Raw genomic sequence first — 11,254 nt, 5'->3', positions numbered from 1 at the left:
TATCAATGCCTCTTTTCTGAGTGAACATTATTGTTTTTGTTAAACCTGAATCCCCATGAACATGACCATTTTTCTACTACTTCAATCGCCTCTTGTATTTTTCCTGTGATATGATTTATATTCCTTCCCCGTTTCCACAATGCCCCGTCATCAGCAAACAATGAACGCCCCATGTCTCCATGAACTTGAGAAAATACATCATTTATCATAATTGAAAAGAGTATTGGACTTATGAGGCGGCCCTGGGGTGTGCCATTTTCTACCATATATCTTCCAGATAAAACTTTCCCAATTCTGACTTGAATAAATCTATCAAATACAAAATCTTTAATCCAATTATAAATTCTACCTGTTATTCCGATCATATCAAGTTTGATCAGTAACCCCTCTTTCCAAACCATGTCATATGCCTCTTCGACATCAAAGAAGACTGCCATCACTGACTCCTTATTAACATGAGCTTTCTTAACATCTGTTTCCACACATATAATGGGGTCCATAGCTCCTCTTCCTCTCCTGAAACCACTCTGATGAGGAGATATAATTCCTCTACTTTCCAAATAAAATGCTATTCTCTCTGTAATCATTCTTTCCATTATCTTTCCTATATGTGAGGTCAATGCTACTGGCCGATAATTCTTTGGATTTGACTTGGTCCTTTCCCAGGTTTCCTAATAGGAATAATCACTGACTCTTTCCATCCAATAGGTAACTTTCCTTTTACCCAAACTTCATTATAAAAGCCTAATAGTTTTATAGATGCCAAAACACCCAAATGTTTTAACATTATGATAACTGAAGTTTTTACTGATGTTTTACCTTTATTAATATATGCCATGCATGGGAATAACACCATGACTAGCTAAAAATTACACATTTTTTATATTATGGAATTAGAAAATGAATATGGCTACTACCTTATCAGGACTGATATGACAAATTACCATACATATGACTACATACTGTAGTGTTACAGGAATTGTACTAGTCACTTAGATCCTGGTTTGTCTCCTTACCAGTTTTGGCAGTTTTCCCTTTACAGGCACTGGCCTTATTTGGAAAAGATGGCAGAAAAGTTATCCGAGCTCCAACCACTTACCATGATGAAGCCTTTTCTATCTGTAATGCATGCCAAGGCTCACACTGGCAAATGTGAGGTACTGTGTGTGAGTTAAGTTTACGTTTTAATGTTTTAATGAAACATCCTTACAGCATCAGAAAAATGTAGCTTGATTATTATCTCGGTAAATATGCACGTTTCATAAGTCAAAAGTAGTAAACGTTATTGAAATACTTTAATGCAGTGGTTTTCAGACCTGTCCTGGAGGACCCCAGCACTGCATTGTGTACAGTATGTCTCCCTTATCTGACACACACAACTCAGGTCTTGCTGTCTCTACTAATGAGCTGATGAGTTACATCAAGTGTGTCATATAAGTGAGATTTACAAAATGTGTAGTGCTGGGTATCCTCAAGGACAAGTTTAAAACCACTTACCGTATATACCCGACTATAAGACGACCCTGAATATAAGACGACCCCCCCATTTTCCAGACTTATTTTTGGGACAAAAAGAGATTTTTGTGGAAAAAATTTGGTTTTCAACAGAAAATAATTTTATTTGAAAATTGCAGTGATAATTCATTCTCTCTCTACCAGCGCGCGCGCGCGCACCTTTCTCTCTCTCTCTCTCTTGCGCTCTGCGTCTCGCACGCGCACCTCTCTCTCTCTCTCTCTCTCTCTCTCTCTCTCTCTCTCTCTCTCTCTCTGCGTCTAGCGCACCTCTCTCTCGCTCTGCATCTCGCGCGCGCGCGCACCTCTCGCTCTCTCTCGCTCGCTCTCTCTCGCTCTCTCTGCGTCTCGCTCGGCAGAGAGGAGCAGCGTTTTAATTCAGTTAAACACAGAATGTTGCTTTTCTAATTTTACATGCAAGTCCCACATAGCAAATTTTTTCTGGCCCAGCTCCGGGCCACACAATCACTTTTCCCTCGGCCCAAGTACCGCAAAGAATGACGGCCCTGAAGTGGCCCAGAACTGGATTAAAGACAAGGGTCACTCATGGGCCATAACTGGCCCGAATCTCAGCCAGTTAGTCACCCTCAACTGGCCCTGAACTGGGCCAAAACAGGTTTTATTATTGGTATCAATTCTCAGCCATAAGTTAACCATATCGACGCCACCCTTTAACCAGAAACCCCAAAACTGAGCCATAACCCAGCCTAATCTTACCCAACCCATGTGAACAAATAAGGCACAAGAAAATTAAATTCTCAAAAATAGTTTATTTAACAATAGGCACAAGCCAATAATAATAAATTATTATTATTTTCTATTTTTTTAGTACATTCAAAGCTTAACATCTTATTACCACCTCAAAGTGCATTTAATTTCAAAATGTTCTGGTCTGTCTTAAACAGTAGTTTACTTATTGTATTAATGCACAAGTCCCCTATTTTAGTTGTAATGCACAAACACTATTTTAGTTGCCTGAACAGCCAACTATGTACAACATTTTTCAATTCTAACTAAATTAATCTATCAATGAATCTAGCACTGAAATTTAAACATATTATGATGTAATTTTACTCTCAACAAACAGAGCAAATAAAAAAAAATTACTTAAAACAAATTTGCACATAAGAATGTTTGTATGTTTGAGGAAGAAAGTGATGCTATTTAGGACTGTCCTCAGGAAGTAAAGTACAGCTCTGCAGCCCCTCTCTTCTCCTCAAGCGCTCCTTCCTTCATCTCTATCAGGAGCAAGCTGAAGCCATCTTTGTATTGTTGCTTCTATCTCCTGATCAGTGGCATGTGTCGGATGATTTTTTCCTCACAGCAGCTAAAAGACAAAATAGTAAATTAATAAATAGCCTACATATACAAATATTCATCCACCTACTAGGTAACAAATTAAAATAAGGTTGCTTAGGTAAAACTTTATACAGGAAATGATTGCTTATAATGTGGCACTACTGAATGACCCGCAGGCCGGTTAAAATGGTGTCGATATGGTTAACTTATGGCTGAGAATTGGTACCAATAATAAAACCTGTTTTGGCCCAGTTCAGGGCCAGTTGAGGGTGACTAACTGGCTGAGATTCGGGCCAGTTATGGCCCATGTGTGACCCTTGTCTTTAATCCAGTTCTGGGCCACTTCAGGGCCGTCATTCTTTGCGGTACTTGGGCCGAGGGAAAAGTGATTGTGTGGCCCGGAGCTGGGCCAGAAAACAATTGCTATAGTTGACTAGAAAAAATAGCTATATAGTATTTTGCTAAATATGTGCACTATATTACATTTGTATTATATTTTTTACTTGTGTCATAATTGTTGTTATAATGAAAACCAAATTATATGGTAACATTATATAACTGTTAGCCTAGGCAAAAGTTCACTTCAATAAAGAACAAGAAGTTGACATCCGAGTTTGAATTCATGTAAGTTAACGTTATTTAAAAAAGCTCCAAAAAAGAGATGTTCTTCTATTTTGTAAAGATTGCCATTACATATCCTGCCAAAATAACCTTCGTAACGTTACCCGCCACGGTCGATTTTTAATCGAGGTTAAGGTTAAATAAAAATACTAAAAAAATAACGTTAAGAGAGCTGTAAACACATCGCAGGCTTGATCTGTTTCGGCATGAGTGCAAAAGAGAACCCATGTGGTTGCATATCTGCTGTATGTATTACATCTAATGTTAGGTCGTACACAATATATAGACTGTAAAAAAAAAAAAAAAATAGGGTCGTGCACAAAATAACTTTAGCTTCTTACCTGAACAGCGGTTCGGTTGTCAGACGTCTTCTTCACCCTTCAGCGGGAGAAATTTCAAACGACGCATCACGTGAACCTCATCCACCAACCAGAAAGCTGCTGTTACCGTGGAGATCGCACCAAAATAAACAATAGTTCACTGCACAGTTAACCAGTGGCGTGCACAGTGGGGGGGCCGGGGGGGCTCAAGCCCCTGCCCCTTTTGTCTCAAAATGTATTGTGCCCCTCTCTGATAAATGTAAATAATAATTATTATTAAAATAAATATTATAATAAATAACAATACACTTATACACCATTGCCACGAACAATAATAATACAAACAAATATGAAATATTATTTTTTTGGCGGAAGCATTTGGCGGAGGTGAAGTGGCAGTAGGCGGAGTTCTTTTTTTCAGCGCTATGTACGCAGCAGTTCGCCGCGAGTCTTCAAACTGCACGGCAGCAGGTAACATTAAGCTAATACGGAAAAGTTACATTTATCCTACTATGCTACTGTAAAAGTTGCGGCAGCATGTGAGTTATGCTTAACAATCATAAAAGTAGGCCTATTACTCAATTTCAGCCGCATTCTGAGTCTGACAATGTCATTCGTTTTTGTCCAGGCCATAGCAAGTGTAATTAGCTTGGGGAAATGCATCTAGTGAAAGGAAATTTCATGTCCAAGGAAAAGTCCATGTCCAGCTCTAAATTGTAAGGAATTTATATCTTTGATTTCATAGTACACTTTACAATAAGGTTCATTTGTTTATTATTCATATTAACTAACATTAACTAATCATGCAAAACAACTAAAAACATTACAGATCATGTACAAAGTAAAAAATCATCAATTGCCAGAAAGTATCCAAGGGTTGTTCACAGAAAGAGAATGCCAACATGACTTAAGGGGAACTTGTACAGTTCAAAAAGAACATAGGACCAATGCAAAATACCATTGCATTTCAGTTAAAGGTGTAAATCTATGGAATAGCTGTCATGAGGAATTAAAAATATGTGGGGCACTTAATAAGTTAAAGAAACTATTTAAAAAATAATGCACTGAAACTATATGAAACCATTTAAAGAATGATAAATGAACAAGCTGCTTTTGTTGTATTTGGATTGTGCAACGGTATTGCATAGGAAATACTAATGTTTTTGTATTCTGTTTATATTTGTTTGTCAACATTATAATGATGTAAGACAATAATTATTTTTATTTTTATTTTTTATTAAAATATGAGATGTTTTAAAAAGGTAGGCATTATAAGCAAGAGCTTCAGCCTACACCTCAGACTGTGCTGTTGTTTGTTAGCTCAACTGTGTCTGAAACTAAACTAAACATTTGTTAGGCTACTGTAGGCCTATTTGTTAATCTTAGTTAATAATAATACAACTTTTAATTGTTTGTTCATGTTATGTCACAGTCAGTGCATTAACTAATGTTAACAAATACAACTTTTGATTTTAATAATGTTTTAGTAAAGGCTGAAATTAATATTAATTAAGATTAATAAATTGTGTAGAAGTGTAGTTCATTATTAGTTCATGTTAATAAATTTAACTAATGAAACCTTATTGTAAAGTGTTACTGATTTCATGATAGCTAACACTTTATTGAAAACATAGGCCTACAATTTATAACATCAACATAACTTAACATGAATTCCTCATAATTACCGACTTGATTCTCTGTTTTGTTTGGTAATGTAAATAGTATTTAGTTATATTATCATCATTTCCGAGAGAGGCTCTCTGACCTACTGCTGCTCTCCATCGAGTGAGATATTCCAAATAATTGTGAGGAAGTCATTAAAATAGATAAAACACAACAGACAGACGGATACTGCTTTAAATACAGGTGATTTATTTTAAAAATAAAATATTTTTTTTAAAAGTGCCCTTTTTGGTCCTTCCGCCCCTGCCCCGGAGGAGGTCTGTGCACGCCACTGCAGTTAACTGTACATATTTAATATATATATATATATATATATATATATATATATATATAGTTTTAACATGATTTTGTGGTGCTTAAACTAATGAGTATGGAAAACTTAGACTATTTTGTATGTGATTAAAATAAATAATTAAAAAAAATGTAACTCAATTGTCATGTTAGGAATATGTATATTTTGTTCAGGTCAAATGGATTTTTGAATTTTTAAATGATTTTTGAATTTTGTGAACACTGCTGAAAACTAAATGCTATATTTATTAATTATTTATAATTTTTTTCTGGACATAGCTTTTTTCACTGACTCATAAGTCAATTCATATTATTATTGTTATTAATTATTACAATCTTTACATCTCTTTCGTAGTTTTGATAACTGCACCATCCATGGACAACACTTTAAACTGTTTTATTTCTCTCATGAAAAATTGTGGTAGTGGGGGGGACAATCCTTGAATATACAGCAGCGGCCTAAATTCTTATAATTGTCCAGTACACAAAGTATGGCCCATAATTGCTACACTGATCTGGGCCACACACCTCCCATGCACAATCGGCCCAAATGTTGTCTGCCACCATGCAGTGCCATCATTGCCACACTTGGCCCACAGTTGGCTGACATCATCTGGGCCACACACCTCCTATCCACAATCGGCCCAAATGTTGTCTGCCATGCAGTGCCATCATTGCCACACTTGGCCCACAGTTGGCTGACATGATCTGGGCCACACACCTCCTATCCACAATCGGCCCAAATGTTGTCTGCCGTCATGCATGCAGTGCCATTATTGCCACACTTGGCCCACAGTTGGCTGACATCATCTGGGCCACACACCTCCTATCCACAATCGGCCCAAATGTTGTCTGCCATGCAGTGCCATCATTGCCACACTTGGCCCACAGTTGGCTGACATGATCTGGGCCACACACCTCCTATCCACAATCGGCCCAAATGTTGTCTGCCGTCATGCATGCAGTGCCATCATTGCCACGCATGGCCCACAGTTGGCTGACATGATGTATGCCAGTGCCGGCAACACGCCAGCAGTGCCATGATGAGGCCACATTTGGGCCAAGTCTGTTTGCTATGTGGGGTATAGCCGAAATCATTTGTCTTAATGGGTCATGTTTCAGTCACTATTTCATATTTATTCAGTTGTTCTTTCTCTCTTTCCCCCCGTGATTTTGTCTATATCGCGAATATAAGACGACCCCCCATTTTTCAGCCTATTTTTAGGACAAAAACCTCGTCTTATATTCGGGTATATACGGTATTTAGTGTCTGTGTGTGTTGGGGGTGTGTGTGTGTGTATATATATATATATATGCTTATGAACTTTTTAAACATAGTTAACATCACTATCAGTGATCACACTGCTACAACAGTACTGGTCATTCTGGTTTAACTGCAGGGTTGTTTGCAGGATATGCTTCCTGATCCCTGCATTTTTTTCAGGGGCAATTGTGGTTAATTTTGCAGTGATACTATGTTTTCTGTAATTTTTTTCTCTTTTTAAATCGACTACACAGAGAGCAGAAATGGAAGCAGCCGATCTTGAGAGTCTCAAGCAGGAGTTGAACATCTCTATGGAGGATGCAGATCGGTGGGTGTGTGATGGCAAGCAATGGGCAGCCGCTGGTATGTAATATAGTCGCTGGTGTTTACATTTCCATATATATTTGTCTACATTTTTGCAGTGATACTGTGTTTTCTGTAATGGTCAACTTTGCTTATTTCTGGTTTTCAAGAGACACACAGGACTCACAGTAGCCAGGAAGAGCTCCAGAGAGAAATCCATGAGATTATTTATTCCATCCGCAGAAAGAAGCATGATCTGTGTCGACAAAATGGTGTTTGATACTACATCACTCAACTTGCATTTTGTAATTGTTATTTTTTTTTACTTACAGACAGCAACCAAACAAGGCAATGCAAACGGAGAAGACTTGGTGAGCTCAGAAAGACACTCAGAGAGAAGATAGTGCTGTACAACACCATTCCTGGCTGTGAAGAGAAAACTGACACCGAAGCAGCGTGCAGTCTCTCTGATGACTTTATTCTGCCTTGGGAAGCACAAGGAGATGCTAATTAATGTGTTTTATTTTTGTGCTTTTTTGAATTCACAAAATTCAGTTGATTGTTAATACAAGTAATAACACTCAGCAATTTAACACTGCCACCCAGTAAAAAAGGTGCAACATACAGTAAAGAATAACACATTATATATTCTGTTGCTCTCTAAAAAATGATCTGTAATGTTCCCATATGAAGACATAGGGCCAGTTGTTCAAAGGTAAGCTGATCAGATTTTGGTTCTCGGATTGGATCAAATCTTGAAAATGGGTTGTTCAAAAGGGAAAGAAGGAATCTGAAATCAGATTAGATCACGCAATCCAATCCTAGTTTTAATCTGGATCAAACCTTCAGTTTGTGTTGTTCAAAACTTGTCAGTAGGATTTGGATAACTTTGATCCAAAAAAACAGGATCATCCTGATCCCAACAGGATTTCAAGGTGGATTCCAGGAAGAAAATGTAGTAAAACTTTAAAATTGGTCAAATAATACATTTGTATTATTTAGTGTATTTACTTTTATTTATATTTTGCACTTGACTTGTGTAACCGTTTTAACAGTGATAAAGTAGACATAGGCTACCAATTAAGCTATTCAGTATAATATAGTAAAGTAAAAATAAAATAAAAATGATCTTGTCCCCATGAAATAATCACCCAAATAGATTTCAGTAACAAACAAAAATAATATATTCCATTTTTCTGTCGTTCATCTCCGGATATTAATTTCAAAGAAACAATCATCAGAGATGAAGAAGAACCCTGAACATTCTTTATTTTGTTAACTATTGGACATTCAGCCATTTTATTTTTCTAACTATCCACAATGTATTTGTTAATGTATATATGTGTGTTTTATGTGCTGTGGCTCAGATGAGGGTCATAAAAGAAATTATGAATGGATGTTTATGTTATTTTTGTGTTTTGTCTCAAAATAAGAAACACTTACAGTGACCCCATGTTGGCTCTTCTACCTGTTCTTCACATCGCTGCTAGCCCACATTGTGATATGTTGTCCCATTTAGAGCACTGGTAATCTGGATTTGGTAATCTTGAAAACTGTGTATCTGGATCAGGGTGATCCAGTCCAATGTTGCTTTGAAAAACCGGCATAAAAGTAAGACGGATCACCTGATCCTGAACAAGAAAAAATGGGATTTCCAAATCCGGATACTTTTGATCCAGATTAAATGTTTTGAACAACTGGCCCATAGTGATAATCTGATAGTTATTGTTACTCCTGTAACACACACTCTATACTAGTAGTGGTCATCACTTTTCTTTTATATATAAGAGCTGCAATAGCCAAACACATTTAAGAAGAAAACCATATCTATTCTGAAATGGCAAAATCCAACCCAAGCATGAAATAACTCTGCCTACCAATTAGATATCCTTTCAATATGTCTTTAATACAAATAAAAAATCTTAATACTGGGATGAGCATTTCTTTAACTTTCTGTTATATTGTAGTGTGATGTTTCAGTTGTTGTCAATTATGTGTATTGGCTGCATTATTATATGCATACTTAAGGGATGATACAGTTAGGATATTGTTATATTATTACCCTTATAAAGTTCTTCATCAATATTATTCTCAAGGCCCTCAGAATGACTAGTGAAGAACACTGTGCTAGACGTAAAGCTGAATATGTTGTGTGTTAGTGTTTGAAGTTTTTTCCCCTCCACTTTTATTTTCAGAAATAGTGTCGAGTCTCCGCTTGAAGAGGCGACTGTTTGAGCAAGTCCTGCTGGTCAGGCGCATGGAGGAGGAGAAGATGATCATTGTAAAAGAGATGACTCAGCATTATCAACATCTAAAAAAAACATTGGACAAACTGGACAGTCTTCTTCGGGAGACTAAAGAGGACATCAAGATCCATAGTATGTACAATAAATGTTTTTTATTTAATGTGCAAAAATATGGTGATCCCACTAACCAGGATGTTATAGTTTCCTGTAAATATTGCTTCAAAAAAAATCACAATACTTGTTAGCTGTTATTTTTTTTATGAAATGCTGCTTAATTATCAATGTCAATTTTCTTCACTCTTTACCTCAAGATACTGCTGTATCTTACACAAGCGGCACATTCTCCAGCAGAAACTTGCAGCATCACCAACACCGATGGCAGTCTCAACACACACCCTTCCTTCTTCTCGCTGGAGGAAGATGATGAAGAGGAGAGTGAGGACAACTGCAGTCCACAACTTTCTGAAGAAGAGCTTTAAAGTTTTAGCACAAACATTGGAAGCGTTGGATTCATCATCTTCCCAAAATCAGATTTTGAGTTTTGAGTCTGGAAATGAAATATTTTTCAGATGAATTAAAATAAATAAGTAAAAGTCATTATTACCCTGAGCTACTGTGTCACATCTACATTTTCTAACTCTTTGCAGATGTGAATAACTGAAGGGTCTACATTATCCATAAGCCTCTGTCACCATTGTTATAGAGGCATCGCTTGCTTACTTGTTACTTTTATAGTCCATATTTTACACGTGGCATTACATTACACCTACAACTGTTAAAAATAATGGTTATTATTTATTGCACATTTAATAAATATATTAACATATACGTTTTGGTCGTTGAGGCAATATATTTAATATTACATTTAGCATATGCATATTAATTTGTATGCACAGACTTAATAATTAATCTCAAGTTTTATATCCCATTTTAAAACATTAATTAATTTGAATAAAACTGACAAATACTCTTTATTTTCTTCCTCACTTTACATTAACATTAACTACAATACTACTCATGAAGAACAATACAAACTACAGTGTATTTATATTTTATATATTATAAATATATATTCATTATTATTTTGCACCATGATCTATATCCTTAACGATAATTAATGTGATCATAGTGCCCCGAATGCTGATACTGATGTTCTTCATTTTATAACCTATTTTTGCATTTTGCTCACAAGTGGCCAAAGCAGGATATTAGTTCATAACAATACACACAAGTTAATGTACACATCATTCATATTACTTTTGCTTTATTTGCTACCAATAATTACAGAGACAAGCATATGCAAATATAATGCCTGTGAAACATTGTGTTGAAGGATTTTACTCCTTTAATTTATTACAGCAAAAAAAATCTTTAATTAATAATTATTAGCACAATTCACTTTATTACTATATTATCAATACAATTGTGTAATATATGGAACTGCAGTTTTTATTGTTGTCACACTACCATTGCTATGGTTAAGGTTTTAAATTTGCACAACTTAAATTGTGAAGTAAAATATTTCTTATTAAAATCCACGGTTTAACATTATAACACAAATTATATAAATACCTAAACCTTACATTAATTATTTAGTATATTTTGTAATGTTTTTTTTTTTTTTGCAAATACATTGCAATGACAACATACAAAAGTACAAAATAATATTGTTATATTACAATTATTTTCTGTGAAATGTTACTGCCCAGAATGTG

This window comes from Squalius cephalus (assembly GCF_949319135.1).
Source record: "Squalius cephalus genome assembly, chromosome: 1".
Lineage (NCBI taxonomy): Eukaryota > Metazoa > Chordata > Actinopteri > Cypriniformes > Leuciscidae > Squalius > Squalius cephalus.
Note: the sequence above shows the minus strand (reverse complement) of the source record.